Source organism: Crotalus tigris, unplaced genomic scaffold (assembly GCF_016545835.1).
Source record: "Crotalus tigris isolate CLP2741 ecotype Arizona unplaced genomic scaffold, ASM1654583v1 scf7180000024362.2655971311:6658466, whole genome shotgun sequence".
In the NCBI taxonomy this organism is placed as follows: Eukaryota; Metazoa; Chordata; class Lepidosauria; order Squamata; family Viperidae; genus Crotalus; species Crotalus tigris.
This window is the reverse complement of record NW_024100530.1, coordinates 3,945,995-3,967,654: the sequence shown is the minus strand read 5'-3', so window position 1 is coordinate 3,967,654 and position 21,660 is coordinate 3,945,995. Positions and strand designations below refer to the sequence as shown.

General features: G+C 36.0%; 1 protein-coding gene across 4 annotated transcripts in view; it reads right to left on the bottom strand.

Moving 5' to 3' along the window:
• CDH11 (cadherin 11) overlaps nt 1-21,660 on the bottom strand; it is a 109,419-nt gene that overhangs the window by 60,795 nt on the left and 26,964 nt on the right. Inside the window, exon 1 of one of the 4 annotated variants that reach the window (XM_039327543.1) lies at nt 5,305-5,737. The exons of the other annotated variants lie outside the window; for them this stretch is intronic. The gene's annotated coding sequence lies outside the window, so the exon portion shown is untranslated. Of the gene's footprint in view, nt 1-5,304; nt 5,738-21,660 lie in introns of those variants that run through there. 4 annotated transcript variants of the gene reach the window in all.

The following is a 21,660-nucleotide window of genomic DNA, read 5'->3' as shown; positions in this document are numbered from 1 at the left end:
ACAGATAGCCAAGGGGAAAGAATAGCACATTTGATTCAGTGCCGCCAACAAACAGTAGTCCTTCCAATTCGAAAACAGGATTATTCTTGCAAATAAGCCATGTCTTAAGAAGACCGTTTATCCAAAGTGGCATAGTGATTCTTAAACCTCTGGTAATTCAGGTATAAAAAAGGGATCTTTTTTTTTTTTTTAAAAAAAAGCAACTCTATTGTCCCCATATTAATTACTTCACAGTCCCTGGCTGTTTAAATGGACAGTCCTGAGACCGAAGAACCAGTTAAATCCTACATTGTCCTTGCACGATAAAAAAAGGTTATAGAGGCTGAAAAGCAGAGGGACAGAATCTCACAGCTCCTTCGCCTGTGCTGTGAAAGGATCATTGTGTCATCCTCATAAATCCTCTGCTCCCTGGCTCTTGACAACCAAAGCAATGGACAATAGAATTCTTGTATTGGACAAAACATCCCTTGTGTGCCAACGGGCTTATCTATTTAATTTACAAATGTCTTTCATTGTCCCCCAATAATTCTCCATTAGTTTTTTTTTAAACCACCCCTATTATGAAGAAGACTAAATAAATATTCACAGTTCTATGGCAAATTCGCTAGCATGAATGGCATCAATAGAAAACAGGGGAGAAAAGAGACCGTGCTTTTCTTTCTATTTTTCCCATTTTTCAGCCCCCACCCTTGCATGCTCTTTGGGGTTCTGTTCCATTCCCCAGAATCTCTTTCCTCTGACTTTTTTCCTTAATTTTGTCTGTTTACCTGCCTTCTTTGCAACACTTCCATATCGTTTTAAGTTAGGAGATGTAGATGATAGGTAGGTAGGTAGGTAGGTAGGTAGGTAGGTAGGTAGGTAGGTAGGTAGGTAGGCAGGCAGGCAGGCAGGCAGGCAGGCAGACAGACAAGATGTCTGAGATGAAGGCTGTCCATTGCTTTTGAATGGTAATCAAGGACCATTCCCTCATTATGGACAGATGTAGTAAGACCACAACAAAAATGAAAATTGATTAACATCATTGTTAAATATCACTAATAAAACTATATGCAACCAGTTTTGCCTACTGATTAAGACACAAGGCTAGAAACCAGCAACAATTATTGATTTCTAGTCCTTTATAAATGAACCCGGCTGCGTGATCTCAGGCCAGTCACCCTCAGCCCTTGGAAGAAGGCAACAGCAAACCACTTCTGAAATCTTGGCAGGAAAACTATAGGGACTTGTCCAGGCAATGTCAATCCTAACTGCAAGGCAGAAAGAAAAGAAAAGAAAAGAAAAGAAAAATAACATAAAACCACAAACATCTATTTTCCAGGCTTATATTTAATAGGCAATGTCTTAATAAATGACCCAATTTGAATCATGGCAGGCAATCCTTTTCAGATCATTTATTGATTGATTTATTAATGCTTCTCATTATTTCTGGGGTGCAAAGTTCTTCTAACAAAACAATTTGCATACAAAAGTAACCCAATGGTCATCCAGGACTTTGGAATTGTAACTCCCTCTCAGACAATGCAGTTTGTCCATTATTCAATCAATTCACTGATTTCAGCTTGTGAGAAACTAGATCAGAGTAAATCTTCCCCAGACCAGCAAATGAACATATTTAACACAATGGCTCACTGATTGAAGCTCATCTAACCCACATTATATTCAAATCAGGTGATGATTAATCATGTTTATTTCAGATATTTCTCACCTGCTACCCAATTTAGCACATTTGTAGAAGGATCCATAATTTTAAACTTACCACCCAGTGAAAGATAACTAAAATAAAATTTAGAGCAAACATAAGCTACAGTAATTCTTTGCAAGAACAATTTTGAAAAGACCCCACACTAGAATATTGAAAAATAGACAGTAGACAGACAAGACGACAAGCATATAGATATAAATATAGATATATGTATTTGATAACAGAGCAGCCTTATAGCACCCTAAAAATGCATTTATGATTTTATTAATCATATGTTACATTCATTATATGCCTACCGTATATAACACCAAAGTAATGTCACTATATTGTAATAATCTTCAGTTGTTAAAATGTCAAAAGACTCTTTTATTCAAACACATATATAACCAATGTATATAATTAAATATTGAATGCAGTATTCGGAAGCTTGAATATGTGTTCAGTAAGCAATTAAAGTTTAAAAAATGGAAAAGAAAAAGCTCCTTGGTGATGCTAGAAAGAAAAGGCACATCTATTCAACTCCTTTATTTTTGCTCAACAAAAGAGATGGAATCCATCAGACAATTGTGAAAAAACAGGGTGAAAATATAGGACTGAAGTATGAAAGTGATACAAAAATAAAGCCAAAAATGCCTTTCTACTTTGAGTGAAATTTCCAGAAACAGATGAATTGTATGCTAGGATACCGAAGTCATTCCTGGTGCTCTTTTCAATTTTTTTACTTGTCAAAAAACCTTGGAGAACTGTTGAAATGGCAGATAAATGCTTCATTAGGAAGCAGAAGTCAAATGCATAGTCTAAGTAGAGAAAACAGTGACTTGACAATAGCACTAACTAGCAAGACCTTGGAATAGTTATTAATTACAAGTTGATTATAAGTGAAGAGCATGACCCAGCTACTTAAAAGCTAAACACACTTTTAGACTGCCAAAAGATGTATAGCTAACAAATCAAGAAATGAATTTGTTTCTCTTTTTTTTCCCCCACTGTCTTTGTTAGACCAATCAATTTTTTTTCACTTCTGGGCATTGTGCTTTAAAAAGGATTCAGAGAAATTTAAATAGGTTCCCCAAAAAACCAATTATCAGTATACTAAAAACTAAATTCTGAAGAAACTGGGAGTATTTAACCTTAAGCAGACAAGGTTGTAGACAGAACTATTCACATTTCACAGAGAAGACTAATAAGAACTTTTTTTCCCCTACCAATTCAGATTATAGACTCATGGTTTTAAGTCATGGGAAGCTAATTCTATTTGAATATTGGAAGGAAGTAAATCTTAGTAGAAAGGTTTGGAACAAATTTCAACATTGGAACCAATTTTTCAGAAAAGTTGTAGGTTCCCTTTTCTGGGTCCAAGTAGAGGCTAGACACCATCTGTCAAAGATTCATCAGCTTAAATTCCTGCACCGAACAGGGAATTGGATTCAATATTAAATCACTGCTTCCAACTCTATTATTTTAATATTTTATTTAATCTGAAATGGAAGTATGTCAGTCCAAAAGATTTTTTTTCTTAACTTGGATGCATCCTTTAAAACTCCTCTCTTCCTATGTTGAAGGATCCACAATTTTATAAAACACATCTTTCTTCTCCTTTCCCCCACTGCTCTTCTTTCAGTTTGGCTGTTCTCCACAAAATCATTGGCTGCTTCTAAACCTGGTGCTGGCAACGAAAGTACGTTCAAATGGGCTTGGCTGGGTTAAACAGTCCAAACACTCAGTGAAAACTCCCCACAGCTGGCAACTATATTGGTCAAAATGAACGCCCTGACAACAGAGCTGCACAAATGCATTGTGGGTGGGTCTCTAAGCCAGATCCAATTTAGGCCATCACCAAGCCAAGACAATGGAGCAGCCTTAAATATATGGATTGTTATTGAAAGATAACAAACTAGCTCTGCCACATAACAAGTATTTTATCTCATTACAGTGGCTCCTGCAGATGCACTAATGTTTATTTATGTCTTTATGGTCTTTTAATTGATAAAGAGGGGGAATCAAGAACACAAAAGCTTCAAAACAAGGGTCTTAATTACAGGGACATTTTGACAATGATCATGAAGTAAATAGGCTCTTAAAAACCCTCCCAACAGCCAAACATTTTTAAATGTGAAGATAGTTGCAAAAATCACTAATAATAATTGAGAAAGATGGGACTTGGGAATTTTTTTTAAAAAACCTGCCTAATCTTTGTAGGAGAATTGTAACCTTATTCTATAACCGTGGTTCTCAACCTGTGGGTCGGGACCCCATTTGGGGTCGAACGATCATTTCACAGGGGTCGCCAAACAACGCAGTCTGCCATTTTTTCCCCCTTTTCCTTAGCTGTGCTACTCCCTTTTATTCTATTGGCTTTTGAAAGCCAATAGAACAGACTCTCTTGAATAGAGTCTAATTCTATTGGCTTTCAAAAGCCAATAGGAATTGTCCAGGCTGTCTCTGCCCTGCTGAGCCCACCAAAAGTCCCATTCTGCAAACAGTGCTGCACCAGTTGAGTAGTCCTCGACTTACGACCAGTTGGGGACGCGGCATTAAAAAGGCTGAGAACCACTGTTCTAAAAGCAGGTGCTCTATTTCCTACAAGAATCAGATGAATTGGAATGCAGTTTAAGATGCTGATTATCACATTGTAAAACCATGAAATTGTTGTAGGGCAGTCTCTCTGTAAGAATGTCTGCCCACCCCACTAGCTCAGATAGGTTCTCTACCTGCATCTTGCTGTCTAGTGGGACCTTGTGCCTTTTCTGGATCTCCCCCTACCTTGTGTAACACCCTCCCGCCAATGATTAGACAGATCCCCATCTGTCTTTCAGAAGGCTGTTAAGACCTGGATTTTTACTGGGTGCTAGGATTGTACAAGAAGGATATGGAATTGTATATGGAAGGAAGGCAGCTGAGCCTACTGTGAGTCATTCCAAGGAAGACAATTAGAAGGCAAGGTGTTTTGCTTTACAGTTTCATTGTTTTGATTGTCTTATGATGGTCATTTTTTTTGTTGGTTTTATTATGGTGAGTCACCCAGAATTGCTCAAAGGGATCGCCATATAAATCTTTTCAATGAATAATTCTGTAGATATGTCTTTCTGAGTCTTCACAGTACCAACAAGACACCAGGTTCCAAGCAGAGAATAGTGGAATAATAGAGTTGGAAGGGACCCTGAAGGTCTTCTAGTCCAACCCTTGCTTAGAGTAAAGGAACAGTACCAAAATTTGCCACTTCAGTCATTATTAATCCATAATGACTTTGCAGAGTCTTCATTCAGTTGAAGAAGTCTTCATCTCCTTATGATTCTTTACAGATGCCTTTGGGCATTGCCAAGTATCTGCTCTAGCTCTTATTTTCTTGCATGTAGTTAATATAATTATAAGACAAATAGTAAGTAGACTATTTCAGCATTGATTTCCCTGGACTTGTTAAAGTTTCAAGCACTTGTTTAATAAAAACAAAAACAAAATCTGACCGTTCAAAATACCTGAAAAAAAATCATCTTTGTACAAAACCACATTTTTCTCCCTCAGAGAAGGAAAAACAGATAAACTAATTGCTTTTCAGCAAAAGCAGACCCCCACCCAATCATTCAGAAAAGGAAGATAATTACTTTTGGCAGTGCTTCTTGCAAGTTAGGAAAACATAGAATTTTCCATCTCAGATGCCAAAGTACCCTTGGCTGGCCTTAGGATACATGCATTTTGACCTAGAACAGAGGAAGGAGAGAGGAATTGTTGTTGCTTTTTTTGCAAAATGTTTCGATCCAGCTGTTTGTGTTTGCCTTTCTGGACGGTGGTCTTTTCATACAGCGCTAGAAGTGGTGAGGAGTGAGAAGCTGTTTCTTGAGGGTTTTCTAAGAGTTTGCTTATTTTTCTTTGGGGGGGGTCATGCTTTGGCATCTTGTGGCATACAAACATATGGTACTGCTTCAGCAACACAGCACAAGGGGCACTTCATGCGACCTAGAATTTTAATGGAAAAAAAAACCCGTTGGGTCTACCGGAAAGATGGGCACCTATCAGAGAGTTCGGGTTTTAGTGTTAAATAGCAAAAACCCTATATCATCTCTCATGGGCAACATTAATTGTGCAGCTGGCTAAATTATTGGTTTATTTGTAGTTAGTGTAGATCGAAGGTAAGATTTGACATTTTGACTCTTGTTTTTGAAATGCCTTAACCAATTCCATTGACAAGCAGTCTTCTTGAGTCTTCTTTTTTTTTTTTTTTTTTATTAAAATTTTTCAAAAGTTTTACAAATAAGAATCCACCCTCCCCTCCCCAACCACCCCACCCCCCCCCGACTTCCCAGAACTGAATATAGGATTATTTAAGAAATATTTTAAAAATAACATTTGCAATTTATAAAATAATTAATAATAATAATAATCACAGTAATAATATATATAATAATAATATGCATAACATAAACTTTAAAATGAATAATATATACTAAAAAAGAAAAAAAAAATAAAAAAAGAAGAGAGAGAGAGAAAGAAGAAAGAAGAAAGTAGACGAAGAATAAAGCATATATATATATATAAAAAAAAATATATATATGAATAATAATACGTAAAAAATGTATATATATAAAAAAGAAAAAGAAGAAAGAAAGAAAGAAAAAACAATCATTACAAATTATAAAAAGGCTAAATAATATTTTTCCATATCCAAATTATGTTGTATAAAATTTATCCATTTTTCCCATACCGCAAAAAATTTTTCTTGAGATTGCTCCTTTAGGAAAGCCGAAATCTTTGCCATTTCTGCCAAATACGAAACTTTATGAAACCATTCTTGTAAAGTAGGCAAAGATTCCTTCTTCCAATATTGTCCTATTAACAACCTAGCGGCTGTAATCAAATTTAACATCAATATAACCTCCTTAGCATCACAGTCAATAACAATACCTAGTAAAAATAATTGCGGAGTAAATTTTACCCTCCTTTTAAAAATTCTTTGAATATTCCACCATATCTTAATCCAAAAAGCTTTTATATGCTTACACGTCCACCAAATATGGTAATAGGTAGCATCCAAATATCCACATCTCCAGCATTTCGGCTGTAGATTAGGGTACATAATGGACATTTTCTTTGGGTCAAGGTGCCATCTATAAAACATCTTATAAAAATTCTCTCTTAAATTTTGCGCTTGTGTGAATTTAACATTTCTTATCCAAATAAGTTCCCAAGTATCCATTGAAATCGTTTCACCAATATTCTGTGCCCATTTAATCATACAATCTTTAACTAGTTCAGGTTCTGAATCTAATTCCACTAAAACCCCATAAACTCTCTTAATATGGGTTGGCCTTTGATCTCTTACTTGTTTTAAAAAAATTTCATCTTCTCTAAGCCAGCCCATTTTACAATCCATCTTCCATCTATCCACTATTTGTCTATATTGGAACCATGAATAAGTTAAATTTTCATGTGTTAATTCTTCCAAAGATTTTAACTGCCAGTCTTGGCCATCCCATCTTAGTAACTGTACGTAAGAGACCTTGTCCATATTTACCCCTTTCCTTATACCTTCTATGGCATGCCGAGGTATAGCCCATAATGGTATTTTGAAGTCACTTTTATAATACTTTCTCCACACTCTTAGCAAAGAGTTTCTTATAATATGAGACTTAAAAACCCAATCCACTTTTTTATTAAATATTAAATAGGCATGCCATCCAAAAAATAGGTCCCAGCCTTCCAAATGAAGTATTTCTGTATTTGTTAAATTCACCCAGTCGCTAATCAATGTCAATACTACAGCATCATAATACAATTTCATATTTGGTACCTTGAGTCCACCTCTCTCACGAAAATCTTGCATTATTTTAAGTTTCACCCTTGGTTTTTTCCCTGCCCAAACAAATTTATTAATACCTTTTTGCCATTCATCTAAATTACGTTCGTTTTTTAAAATAGGTAACATTTGAAACAAAAAAATAAACTTTGGCAGGACATTCATTTTAATAACTGCAATTCTGCCCATAAGGGATAACTGTAAATTATTCCAGTTTTTTAAATCCTTCTGTACCTCCATCCACAGCTTTTCATAATTATTTTTATACAATTTTACATTAGAAGCAGATAATGTAACCCCCAAATATTTTACCTTATCAACAATTTCAAAGTCTGTTAAGTTAACTAGAGCCTGTTTATCACCATTAGTCATATTTTTAGCTAGTATTTTGGTCTTATTATTATTAATTTTAAAGCCAGAAACACGTCCATATTGTTGAATCAATTGTAATAATTTCACCACCGAAGAAACAGGTTGAGACAAAGTAACAACCAAGTCATCTGCAAAGGCTCTTAATTTATATTCTTTTTTATTAATTTCTATTCCTTTTATTTCTTGAGACTCCCGAATTTTAATCAACAAAATTTCCAGTGTTAAAACAAACAATAACGGAGACAACGGGCATCCCTGTCTTGTTCCTTTTTCTATTACAAAAGCCTCTGACAAGCCCCCATTTACAATAATTTGAGCAGTCTGTTTTGATATATATTGGATAATACTTGTAATATATTTTGTCCAAAATTCATCTCCTTGATTAAACACAGCATAAACTGCCAATTCACTTGGTCAAAGGCTTTTTCAGCATCCAAAAATATCAGGCCTGCAGAGACTTGGTTATTCTTTTCTAAATACTCTAATAAATTAATAATTTGTCTAACGTTATTCTTCATATACCTTCCAGTTATAAAACCCGATTGATCCCTATGTATAAACTGCTGCAAGATCCCCATAAGCCTGTTAGCTAAAATTTTTGCAAAAATTTTATAATCCACATTTAAAAGAGATATAGGCCTATAATTTTTAGGCAAAGTAAGATCTTGACTATCTTTTGGAATCAATGATATAAATGCATTACGCCAGGATGGAGGGATCTCTAACCCCTGTAATAAATTATTAAACAGTTCACACAACGGTTGAATCATCTCTTCTACTAAAGCTTTATAATAAATAGATGTCAACCCATCCGTACCCGGCGCTTTGCCCAATTTCAATTGTTTAATAGCTGTAACAATTTCTTCCTTAGTAATTAAACCGTTAATCTTTTTTTCCTGATCTTCTGTTAATTTAGGAAAGTTAACTTTGCCTAAATAATTATTTATATCTGTAATTTGAATATTAGTACCCTTATATAATTTTTGATAGTATTCTAAAAAAGATTTCTTAATCAATTCTTTCTGATAAACCAATTTACCATTATAATTTATTTTATCTATATTCCTCTGTTTCTGTTTTTTTCTTAACTGATAAGCCAACCATCTCCCTGGTTTATTAGCATTACAAAATGTATTTTGTTTCATAAATAGCAAATTAGTTGCAGCTTGATCAGCCATCAGCATGTTAAATTGTGTTTTTAACAATTTTAAAGCTCCTTTAACCTTTTCATCTAAGGGATTTGAAATTAAAAGTTTCTCTTTTAATTTAATCTCCTCTTCCAAGTCTTTCCGTTTCTGAGTCTGTTTCTGTCTATGCAAATTATTCATTTTTATCAAAATACCACGCATAAAAGCTTTACTTGCATCCCAGACCATTGACATTGATGTTCCCTTGTTCATATTTAAAGTAAAATATTCCTTTAAACATTCCTTTAATTTATGAACATTTTTTTCTTGTTTAAATAAATTCTCATTCACCCTCCAGGATCTCCTATCTTCCTTCTCTACAAACAGTTCCATCCAAACTGGACTATGATCGGACAATGTCCTAGGAAAAATTTTTACATTCTTCACCCTGTTGTATAAATCTGTTGTGATCAAAAAGAAATCAATTCTTGAGAAAGATTGGTGTCTATCTGAGAAAAACGTAAAATCCTTTTCTTCTTGATTACGTTCACGCCAATAGTCTCTCAATTCCCAATCTTCTTTCATATCAAAAAAGGCTTTAGGTAATTTAGCCTGTTTAAAAAAGGTAGAAGAGCCTTTTTTGTCCATTTGTATATCTAAGACACCATTCCAGTCTCCCATTAAAATCACAGATCTATAGTCCAACAAAGTTATTTTCTGATGTAGTAACCTATAAAATTGCTCCTGTTGCTGGTTTGGTGCATACAACCCCACAATAAGAATTTTCTTGCCATATAAACCAAGTTCAAGCATAACATATCTTCCGTAAGGATCTGATTCTAACAAGGTAGCAGATAAATTCTGTTTAACATAGATTACCACACCCCCTTTCTTCCCAGGGGCGGGAGATACAAAATGAGATCCCAAGCGAGGATTATTTAAATATTTTTGATCTTTAGCTGTAATATGAGTTTCTTGCAAGCAAATAATATCATTGTTATGTTGTTTCAAATAGTGGTAAATTTTTTTTCTCTTTTGAGGAATGTTTAATCCATTAACATTCCAGGACAGGAGCTTTGCCATCTCCCTTGGCCTTCAGCCTGGAGAAGATCCGCTCAAATTCTGCTGCTGATGAATATGTAGCAGAGCTTTTGGGTCTTGCTCCTCCCACCGGCACTGAAGCAATTTGCTGAGTAGATTCTTCAATTTCTTTTTCTTTTTCTTTTTTCTGTTGTTCTTTTTCTTTACGTTTATGTGCTGCACGGGTCATTCTCTGTTCTTTAACCTCTGGTTGAGACATCCATACCACCTGTCCAGCAGTCATCATCCCTGTACCTTCAGATTTCTGTTCCATCTCTTTGTCACTCAAGACTTTATGCATCATGGGCAAAGGAGAGCCTGCTCCCAGGACCGTTTTATAAAATTCCTTAGCTTTAGCAACTGTATTAAGTCTATAACGTGTCCCCGCATGGCTCAAAACAATGCCCATCGGAATCTCCCATCTAAATGGCATTTGTCTTGCTTTAAGTTCATTTACTAAAAAAGCAAAATCTTTTCTGCTTCTTAAAATTTTAGGTGGAATTTCCTTTAAAATAATAATATCTTGGGCAGCAATCTGAAATCTTTTATTATAAAAAGTTTGTAGAATCTGATTTCGCAAAGACTTCTTAGCAAAATATATCACCACATCTCTAGGCAAATTCCTCTGTTTTGCAATCCAAGAATTAACTCTATAAATTCTTTCCACATCCCCACGTAACTCTTCTTTATCAATATTCAAAATAACAGCCAAGTCATTAATCACCATTTCCATCAAATCTTGAGTTTTATCTTCTTTCAGACCCCTTATTCTCAAAGCATATTCCATCTGTCTATACTGGAACATAAGAATATCATCTTGTGAAGTCTCCACTTTTTTCTCCATATCTTGAAATTTATAATCCAAAAGTTCAACTGTTTCTTCAATTTCCTCTACTCTGGAGTCCAGCTTCACAACCACTGAGGCCATTCCAGATAGAGCTAGAAGTATTCAGATTTATTCTGGTCCAAAAGTTGTTTCATTTCCTCCCTAAACTGTAAGACGGCACTTACCATTATTTCTTTAATGTCTTGTGCTGATGTGCCAGATGGGGGAGGTGAAGGTGGAGTAGATTTAGGTTGCTGCACTGAGGGTATTATTTTAAGTTGTTGTTGCACAGTAGAAGTAGCAGGAGAAGAAGTTACTTTAGAAGCTGCAGTAGCTGGTTGTCGTTTTGAAGCCATTTTAATTTATCTTCCTTTCTTCTTAAAAATACCGATAAAAATAAGTAATCCAAAAAAAAATTAAAAATAAGATAAAATAGAATAAAATAAGATCAATCTAAAAGTCCCCAAGAATAAAAAAGTAAAAAAGTAAAAAAAAAGCAATATTAAACAACAGTTCAACCGATCCGTCTTTTAAAGGAAAAAACTTTCAAAACGCCATTTTACTTTCACTCTCACTTTTCCGCCCGAAAAAAAAGAGAAAGCTCAAAAAAAATAAAAAAAAATCAGCACGTACTAAATAAACTAAATAAACTAAAAAAAGATAAAATAAAGCTAAACTATAAATAAAATCCTTTAAACAGTTCTGTCCGGTTTAAGATTACTCACGGTTTCTTTAAGTACGGAGATGGTAGCGGCGTCTCGCTTTGTTTCCGAAGAAACAAAGACAGCTGAGAGGCGGAGAAGGCAATGAACTCCGAGGGAACCCTCTTTCTACCCCCCTAAAAATAAAAATCCAGGGAGAGTTAAGAGGTTCTACCTCTATTCATGCAATCTCTACCCCTTCCCTTCGCCCGGGAAGGGGATTGCGAGCCGCGGGCCAGCTGGTAAACGCTGTGCTCCGCGGATCTGACACCTTCTCAGGAGGACGGCTACAAAGTAGCCGCCATCTCCACCGCTTTAACCACCGGAAGTCAGTCTTCTTGAGTCTTCTTGATCTTCTACCTGTAGTGCAGTGTTTCTCAATGTTTATGGCTTTAAGATGGGTGATCTTCAACTCCCAGAATTCTGCTGCCTGAGGAATTCTGGGAGTTGAAATCTACAAATCTGACAGTCACCAAAGTTGAGAAACATCAGTGTAGTGGTAGTGCTCACTGGCATGTACAAATAATAATTTAATATGATAGGGTTTCTTACCAATGTACATTGAATATAATGCTTCTTTATGTGACAAGTTTATGAATGCGGCTATCCATTCTACATTAGAAAATGGCTTAAACAGGAGAGATGATTTGTTCCCCTAGGTTCTGGGTTATTTAACTTTGAAAAATAAGATCTGTGGAAGAAGAGATCAAAGACTTGTATATAATCAACAATACAGCTGCCATGCTCTGGATATCAATCTAATCTTGGGAGCAAAATTTGTTCCAACTTGGCATTGATAAACTTGTCCTCTAGTAAACCTTCTGTAATGGTTCCGATAGATGAGACCAGTAGAAATAAGAACAATTGTTTTCCTCAAATTTAAATTTGAATGTAAGCCTTTTGGATAAACGTTCATCAAGATACTTTGTTGGAACAAATGTTTTACTATGCGCTCTGTGAAAAATAATTTCCTTCTTTTTGTCCCAAACTTCCATCATTTTGCTGGAATACCCCGTATCTATGAATATTTTCTGAATGTAACATTTTAGAAAACTTTCTTCAGTGGATGAGATAGATAGATAGATAGATAGATAGATAGATAGATAGATAGATAGATAGATAGATAGATAGATAATAGATAGATAGATAGATAGATAGATAGATAGATAGATAGATAGATAGATAGATAGATAGATAGGATAAGGTAGTTGGACAGGTGGACAGATAGATGAGATATAGACAGATAATGTTGCTAAATTCTTTTTATCTCCATTATCCCCATGATTTTTTTTAAAGCACTATGCAAAGGGCTGGCATTTTCAACAACCAAAATATCAGGAGCTCTTTTCTGGTAAGATCTCATTAGCATCAATATAAAGTTAGATTTATTGCCCAGTGTTTTGCCTTTATTTAGCATTAACCCCACATTTGACATTTTGTATGATATTCTAGATCTTTTTGATAAAAGATGTCAAGACTGAACCTGGGGCTTTATGATATTAAATATACTGGCTGCCTCATCTCACCCTTTTTTTGCCATTATAGCAAAGTGTTGGGCTGTTTGAAAAAGAATCCATCATTTAACCCAGGAAATATTTTGTATTAATTCAGGAAGTACTAAATTCTGTTTATATTACCTACATAAGAAGCCAGTTTGGATTTATGACTCAGCTCATGAATTGCACTAAACCATGGCTTATTTGAACCACAGTTAAAATAATAAGCTACTGTCATCTATTTTACCTACAAACCACAATTCTCAAGTCCAATGGGCTGATTGCACAAACCGTGATCAGTCCAAAACACAAAACATTATCATATAGCACAATATGTGGATTCTAGCACTCTTAAATTTTAAGGGTAAAGTCAAAAAGTATTTAGTTCTCTACTTTTCTTTCTGCAAATGCATCAGTTAGGCTTCCATTTTCTCAGTTAATATCACAATATTTAATAACTTCCAATGTTTGAAAAAAATTGTTTGGCTTGACTTGATTATGGATGCTCTCTGAAAATGACAGATTTATTCTAGTGAACAAAAGACAGACTTTAGAAAAAAAGCAGAGAGATGTGACATGCAAGCAACAGATCTCAGCATTTAGTTACAGTAGATGGAAGCTAAATCTCAGGATTCAGTGTATTTTTGATAGGGTTTGGATCAATGCTGGTTTTAAAGTATGTCCCACAGGGATGCTAAAGAAAAGAAGATTTATCCTGCTTAATCCATAGGAAAAAATAAACAAAACAAGAATCAGCTTTTCCAAATTGGTTCAGGATGTCAATATGCCCACGCTAAAATTGATTTTAAGTTGGTTGTTTCTGTTGATACATGTATAATGAATCAATATTATGGCAATGTCGGAATGAAAAACAAAATTTAAAAAGCTAAATGAATGTTTATCAACAAGAAGTGGATAAAGAAAATGTGGGGGTCCTTGGTGCTGTCTGAGCTTGGTTGTTTTCTTGCAGTGATTTCATTACACAACTAACAGTATCTATGCTAGAAGTGAATGTAGTTTATACATTCCATGTTTATAATCAAGTGGCTTGCACTGTCCCTGTTGGTGGGAGTGTTCTTGGTGGATGTTATTTACTGTTTGGTTGTTTTGTCTGAGATGGTAGTTCCTTGTGATTGGTGTGTTTCCACCCTGGTTGTTGGTGTACAATCAATCCTGGCATTTGCTGCTGGTGAAGAGGTGTATTACTCTCTTCTTGTTTCCATTTTTAGTTTTTTTAATTCTCTCTTTTGAATGGTGTGTAGATGTTGTTTACCTCAATGAACCTGTTGATGGCTGAACAAAAGGTTTGGCAAATACATCAGCAGCAGTTTTCCTCCAGTTCTGTCTATTTGGTATGTCTGTCTAGCTACCATTTATTTAGCTACCTACCTTAAAAACCTTGTTCACAATAAAGAGATATGAGTAGCCTGTTAGATTGCAGGCATACTCTACAGTGTCACTGTTAGACAGCAATGTGCAACTTGTTACCAAATGCCTTGATGCCCGTGATGGGCAATGGCATTATCAGTGATGTGCCAGGTACCATATTGCTTCCACAGTTCTGCGCAGCACCAGGGAAGATTCCAATTCTGGGATCAGAAACTTTCTTCCCATCCTTTAATGCCTTTACCATTTGCCTGCCACTATCCTGGCACTGAATGGTAAGAAATTAAGGTTAAATTCTTTTATGAAAATTAGGCATTGTTGTTTTATCTGTCATTAAACTACTAGCAAGATGTGGCCCCACATCTAAGGATTGCTGAAGAACAGTAAAACCAAAGTTAGAGAACAATCAGGGAAGATTAATCTTTATAATGTTATGGAACAGTTGAAATCATGAAGCCAACTTAGCTTTCTTGGGTAGCTTGTTTGCAAAAGTGCCCATCACACACACACACACACACACACACACACACACACACACACACACACACAAATGCAAAGGCAAATAGAGATTACCTGGAGCCAGTATCATTCTGCCATGACTTGGACGGGCAGTAAACCACAGAACTGTTGATACTTCATAGTTTAACTGGACTCCTCATAAGACTTGGCAGAAGAGTCACAGACATGGTTCAGCTAGAATCTTTACTACAGACAAGAATGAAGTCACACATAGCAGATACTTGTCTACTGTAGTGAAAAGAAGCTAGGACATTCACAGATTTTTTAGCTGAAACTCATGGCTTCTTCCTCTCACCTTTCTGGATACTTGGCATAGTACATATTGGCCTCAGAGCCACCTTGTATGTTTGCATACTGGCCATCTCTGACCTCAGTTCTACCTCAATCCTTATAAGGTAGGCTGAAGAGTAGACCACAGGTATTCTATTGAACCACTACTTTAGAAGCTCTACCATGATATTTTATGAATGGACAGGGCTATTATTATCATTTTTCTCCCATCATCCCTCTTGCAAAAGCTCCTAGAAACATTTTAATAATTTCCCTTCACCAATATAACATACTGTGCTTGAGGCTTTCGGTATCAATGAGATTGAGGCTTGCGGACCCATTTGCTGGGTTATGATAATGAAAATAACACGAAGTCAGGCTAGACTATGATTGAGCAATAACTCTGATGAAGCATAATACCTCAAGTGCTGCCCCCAAATTTCATACACTAATGTGAGTTTTGGAATAATATTCAAGTTCAAGCCACCACCTTTAAAATCTAGTGAAGGAGATTTAATCACGTATTCAATTCCTGTACTCAGAATAAATAGGTTTCATCAACTCCTTGCTTGGTTCGTGTAGCTATTATGGACAGACACAATTTATTTCCATGAAGCACTTTAGACCATAGAAATGACACAGCATAAAGGCCAAGGCTATTCATATCTTAACAACTGGGGTTTTCTCTAAACTGTTTCCTCTAATGCATCCAGTGCTTAGAAACTTCTATGCATGGATAATATGCATGGATACTATGGATAGTACAATACAGAAGCATCTTCTGTAGAACTGCTTGTCACGGATGTCCTGAAATGAGCAGTGTTTCTACTTTACTTTTAAGACGTTGAGATTTCGGGGAGAGCACAATCATTCATAGAGATGATTCAATGTTTTCCTTGAAGCATTATCAAAAGAAACCTCTTCTCTTTGATGATTACACATATCCGTTGTAGGTTATATCCAAACAACATGCAAGAACCTTTTAAAATATAAAGCTGAAAGATTGCAGCATCCAACCTGGGTTAGTCACTGGTCTTGTGCTGGAGCCCATGCTCAAGAACCTTTCTACAGCAGAGTGCATGCTTTAGGCTGTTCTGGGTGTTTATATGGCTGCATGTGGCTTTTTCATTGTTGATTGGGGTGTTGATAGCCAGCTATTAAGTTGTTGGGTCTTGTTTCCTGGTGCTGCTAAACCCTTGCTCCCTTCTCTGCTGTAGAGAAGTTCCCTGAAGATGGGTTCCAGCATGAGTCCAAAAGCTTGGAAGACTAAGCCTCCTGGTGACCAACCCAGATTGAATCCTACAACATTATCCTGGGGCACGCATATTTGCCTTCATTCAGGAGCTGAAAGATTCCATACATGGGTACAAGGAGCTATGTCACCATTAACTGATAAATGATGTCACAAGAGCAGCAGAGAGATACCCTGAATAATAATAATAATAATAATAATAATAATAATAATAATAATAATAATAATAATAATAATAATAATAATAATAATAACACCCCAGACTTAACAATTGTCGATAAGAAAGACAAAAAAGTCTGGATAGTGGACGTGGCAGTGCCTGGAGACAGCAGAATAGAAGAGAAAGAACTGGAGAAGATAACAAAATACAAAGACCTACAAATAGAAATAGAAAGACTGTGGCAAAAGCAAGCAAGGGGAGTACCAATAGTCATAGGCTCCTTGGGTGCAATCCCAAAACAACTGGAGCACCACTTGATTCGCGATTAGTCAATTGCAAAAGGCAGCCTTATTAGGAACTGCTTCCATCCTGCGACGATACCTGTAACACCATCAAACATCCACATCTGCCTATCCCAGGTCCTGGGTAAGGACTCGATAGGTAGACAAAATGCCAAATGCCAGTCTGAACATCTGGCTGACTGTGCGATGATCAATAATAATAATAATAATAATAATAATAATAATACAGACTGATCACCATTTGGAACACAATATGCCAGATATTGTGTAGAGAACCAAAGCATACAGCTGATTGATATCGCTATACCAGAGATGCCAGAGTTGAAGAAAAAGAACTAAAAAAAATTATGAAATATCGCAACCTGGCCATCGAAACTGCGCAATTATGGATGAAATGTGTAACAGTGGTACCTATTGTCATTGGGGCACTGGGAACTATGTCCCAAAACTTTGCAAAATACAACAAGAAACTGCAGCTTCCTGCAATAACTCCAGCAATGTTACAAAAAACTGCGCTACTCGGAACATCTTATATTTTAAGGAGATACCTGGTTGACACCTAGGATGCTGGTAGCAACCCATGTCAACCATCAGCGCCAGCCAATTTGAATGTTCAGTTGACTGAGGTTCATGTTTAATGAATAAATGATGATGATGATGATGATGATAATAATAATAATAATAATAATAATAATAATAATAATAATAATAATAATATAACAACAACAACAACAATAATGCTAAAACTTTAAGTTACTGAAGTCAGCAGATGCTACAGCTTCTTAGGTTCTCCAAGAATTCCATTGGGGATGTTAGTCATACACTTCTCATTGATTTTAATTTAAGTTCCTGAGAAGTTCAGTAAAGCTGTATCTCCAGTGAACCTTTTTAAAACAAACATCTGGCAGTTTAATAAGTCATGATTTCTAAATCCCATGCCCATTTTTTTTTTTAATGATGATTTAGGGGCAAGGCAAAGTAGACGAGATGAGGAAGAAAAGGATGAGAAAGAAACCAATATATAGCTTATGATCAAGGCTAACTGCGGTGACTCAATGTTCATTTCATCTTTGCTACTGGATGTTTTTTTTTAAATAAATACTTTTGTTCAGAAGTAAAAGGGTAATTACAGTAATAATGAAACAGAACAAAGAGAAAAGTTGCCTGCTGTCAAAAGATTCCCTTCCTTTATTCTGAATGAACATCAGCCAATTCTCAGTAAATTTATCTTGTGTTATTTTAATTTCATTCCCAATGAGTATCTGTTCCAGATTAAATCCTGTTGAATTCAATGGAGCTATTTTTGATGGCAAAGATTTATGTCAAGGGTAGAGAAACCACATTTCCTACACCAGATGCCAATGCCCCCAGGCTTATTGTGTGTGTGTGTGTGTGTGTGTGTGTGTGTGTGTGTGTGTGTGTGTGTTGACTTCTCTTGCAACATGACTGTAAAAATTGAATGGCAATAACTCCCATTATTTTGAAGCAGAAAGGAAACACTCCCAACATTATAGGGCAACAAGTAAAAGGTGTTGTTAACCAAGTGTTGAAACGAAGGTATACAGATAGTCCTCAACTTTCAACAATTTGTTTAGCAATTATTTGAAGTTACAATGGCTCTAAATAAAATGATTTACAAGACTACTCACGCTAACAATCATGGCAGCATCCCTCATGATCACATGGTCAAAATTCGAGCACTTGGCAACCAGAATGAATTAACAATGGTTGCAGTATCCCAGGGTCATGTGGTCACCATGTGTGATCTTTCCAGCTGGCTTCTGATGAGCAAACTTAATGGGACAATCTAGATATGCTTCCTGATTGCTGTGATTTGCTTAACAATCATGTTGAAAAACATTGCAAAATTGGGTGTGATTCACTTAACAATTACCTTGCTTAGCAATGCAATTTGTTATCCCAGTTGTGGTTGTAAGTTAAGGACTATGTGTAATCTTGAAACTCTATCCAAAAAAGAATAGGGGAAAAAATGAGCTTCTTGCATGTTCACAGACTGACCTCACCTAATTTTCCATATTATTCTAGTCATTTCATATACATAAAGTAAAGAAGATCTGATTTCCAGCTATTTCCAGATGGGAGTGTCAATGTTTATCTATCCTTGATATATAGCCTTCCATACTTTTTCCTCCATAAAAACAGCTTTATTATTATTAGAGTTGGACACGATACAAATTTAATAAATTGTCATTATTTGAATATAATATGCATCCCTTATTTCATAAACTGTGTCAGAAAAGCACCTTACAATCCATCTTTTTTTTCGCATTATGATCAAGTTGCCTCAGTTATATCACACTACAACACAATTTCGTTCAAATGATCTGGAAATACACTACAGGTAATAAGTTTAGCATTAAAGCCTTGCCAGGCAGATACTGCTGCATTTGAGAATTCATAAATCCTGAGTTATAATGGTATAACTCAAAGTGTTTACCTACAATGAAATGGTAAATGCTGTTCCGAATAAGATGTGATTTCAATTCTTAAACAACTTCCCAAGAAGAAAAGAAATTATGATCTAGGGAAGGGGATAGACTGTCTTCCTTTAGTTGTTACAGGTAGTCCTTGACTTATAACAACAAGTAGATCCCAAACGTGTGTTGCTAAATAAGACATTTGTTAAGTAAGTTTTATTCTACTTTACAACTTTTTTTGCCACAATTTTTAAGTGAACCACTGCAGTTGTTACATTATAACATAGCTGATGAGTGAATCTGGTTTCCCCATTGACTTTGCTTGTAAGAAGGTCGCGAAAGATGATCACATGATCCTGGGAAACTGCCACCGTCATAAATATGAGTAAGTTGCTAGCTGTCTGAATCTTGATCACGTGACTTATGATCACGTGACCATGGGGATGCAGCAACAGTCATGTGAAAAATGATCATAAGTCATGTTGTAACTTTGAAAGGTCCCTAAATGAAGGTTGTAAGTTGAAGATTGTAATTTACTGGTTTTCTCTCTTCTCCTTTGGCTATGCTGGCTGAGGCTTACGCTGCCTGGACCAGACAGCATCATCTGGAAAACAGCAAGTTTTTAATCTTTGCCTTAACACGAACTGTCATGTTTTCATTGAAATGGAGAATTTTTGGTGTTCAGGAATTCTCGTATTATCGATAGAGGCAACAGCAGAATGGGAAATGGCAGTTATGCAAATTGGGTGGGTGTCTCATACATAGGCCAATCAGAGTTCCCCAGCTTTGATTTATAGGTCCATAGCAAGGAATTGAAAAATGGTTGGACACTACCCATCAGACTTGTCACCTTCTGTGTTACAGATAGGGATTATAGCAGGTGGTTTTCTGTTCCATCAAAGCTTTGTAATATTGATTTTTTAAGACTAAATGATGCCTTAATAGCGTTGCAACTCTCAACCTACTTAAAAGATCACACCATAGTGATCTTTGCACTGATCCTTCCACTTGACCTTTGAATGACATGCCAAAGGCTATATTTCCAAAAGGAAAAGAATCTAAACTTTATGTTAAATATGATATGCTTATTTATTACATGGTTAATAACTTGGGATGGTGTTAAAAGAGTTGGAGAGGAGTTAAATGTACTGTAGCCATGGATTCTCAGGCTAACATAAGATAGCCTGATCAGGCACGCTGGCTGAGGAATTCTGGGAGTTGAAGTCCACAAGTCATAAAAGGGCCAAGTTTGAAGACCCCTGGTCTAGAAGATTCTCTTCCAAGTCTTGTTATTTTGTATTCTGTAAAAGGAGAGAATTTGGCTAGCATGATCCTGGGAGATGAAAGCTTCAAAGTGGGGGTGATCCCCAGATTGTCCAGTTCTCTCCCTCTAAATTCCTCTCTCTTTTTTTTCCCCCAGCACGCTGGCTGAGGAATTCTGGGAGTTGAAGTCCACAAGTCATAAAAGGGCCAAGTTTGAAGGCCCCTGTCATATACAATCATTTCCTTTCAACCCACATGTTAGTTTCTCTTGTTCCTCATTTTCTCATCCAGCTTTAAAAGAAACACTTTGCTCGCTAACAAGATAACGAACCAGTGCAGGACTGCAGGTATTCCATCCCCTCACCTTAAAAGTTCTTTTAATACAATTATTTAATTATAACCACAACTGGTTCAAAACTAAGAACTCAAACTCACATTCTCAGCAAGGTTCTATGCTCATTTTCCCAGCAGCCGTACAACATTTTGTGTTTCCTTGAGACAAAATAAAATAATAAAATAGACTGAATAAAAAGTCTTGACCGTGAAGCATTGGGATAATTGGCTTTCAAGCTGTTGTCCTGCCCATTTTACACAAAGCACCTTGTTCACACAATGCTCTCAGATTCTCTTCTCCAAACCTGAGGTCCAGTTCAAGGGATGATTAAAGTCTCAGACATCAGTCAATTGTTTGGAACTGTGAAAGGACAAACTTTTTCTTTTCTAGTGCTTTTTTCAACCTAATCATTTTTATTATTCTTATTTTTAGACACAATTTTAAATGTTGTTATTAAAACAGCTGCAGTGGGAAAAAATTTTCCTGCTCAAAAAGATCTGCTGGGTAAGGATGGCCATTAGCTTGTCAGAGATCATCTTTTAAAAGTCTCCAGCCAACCTATGGACAGAGCAATTAGACTGATGATGTTTCCAATAGAATGACAAACTTTCAAAATCCCTTTCCAAATAATATCTAAGGAC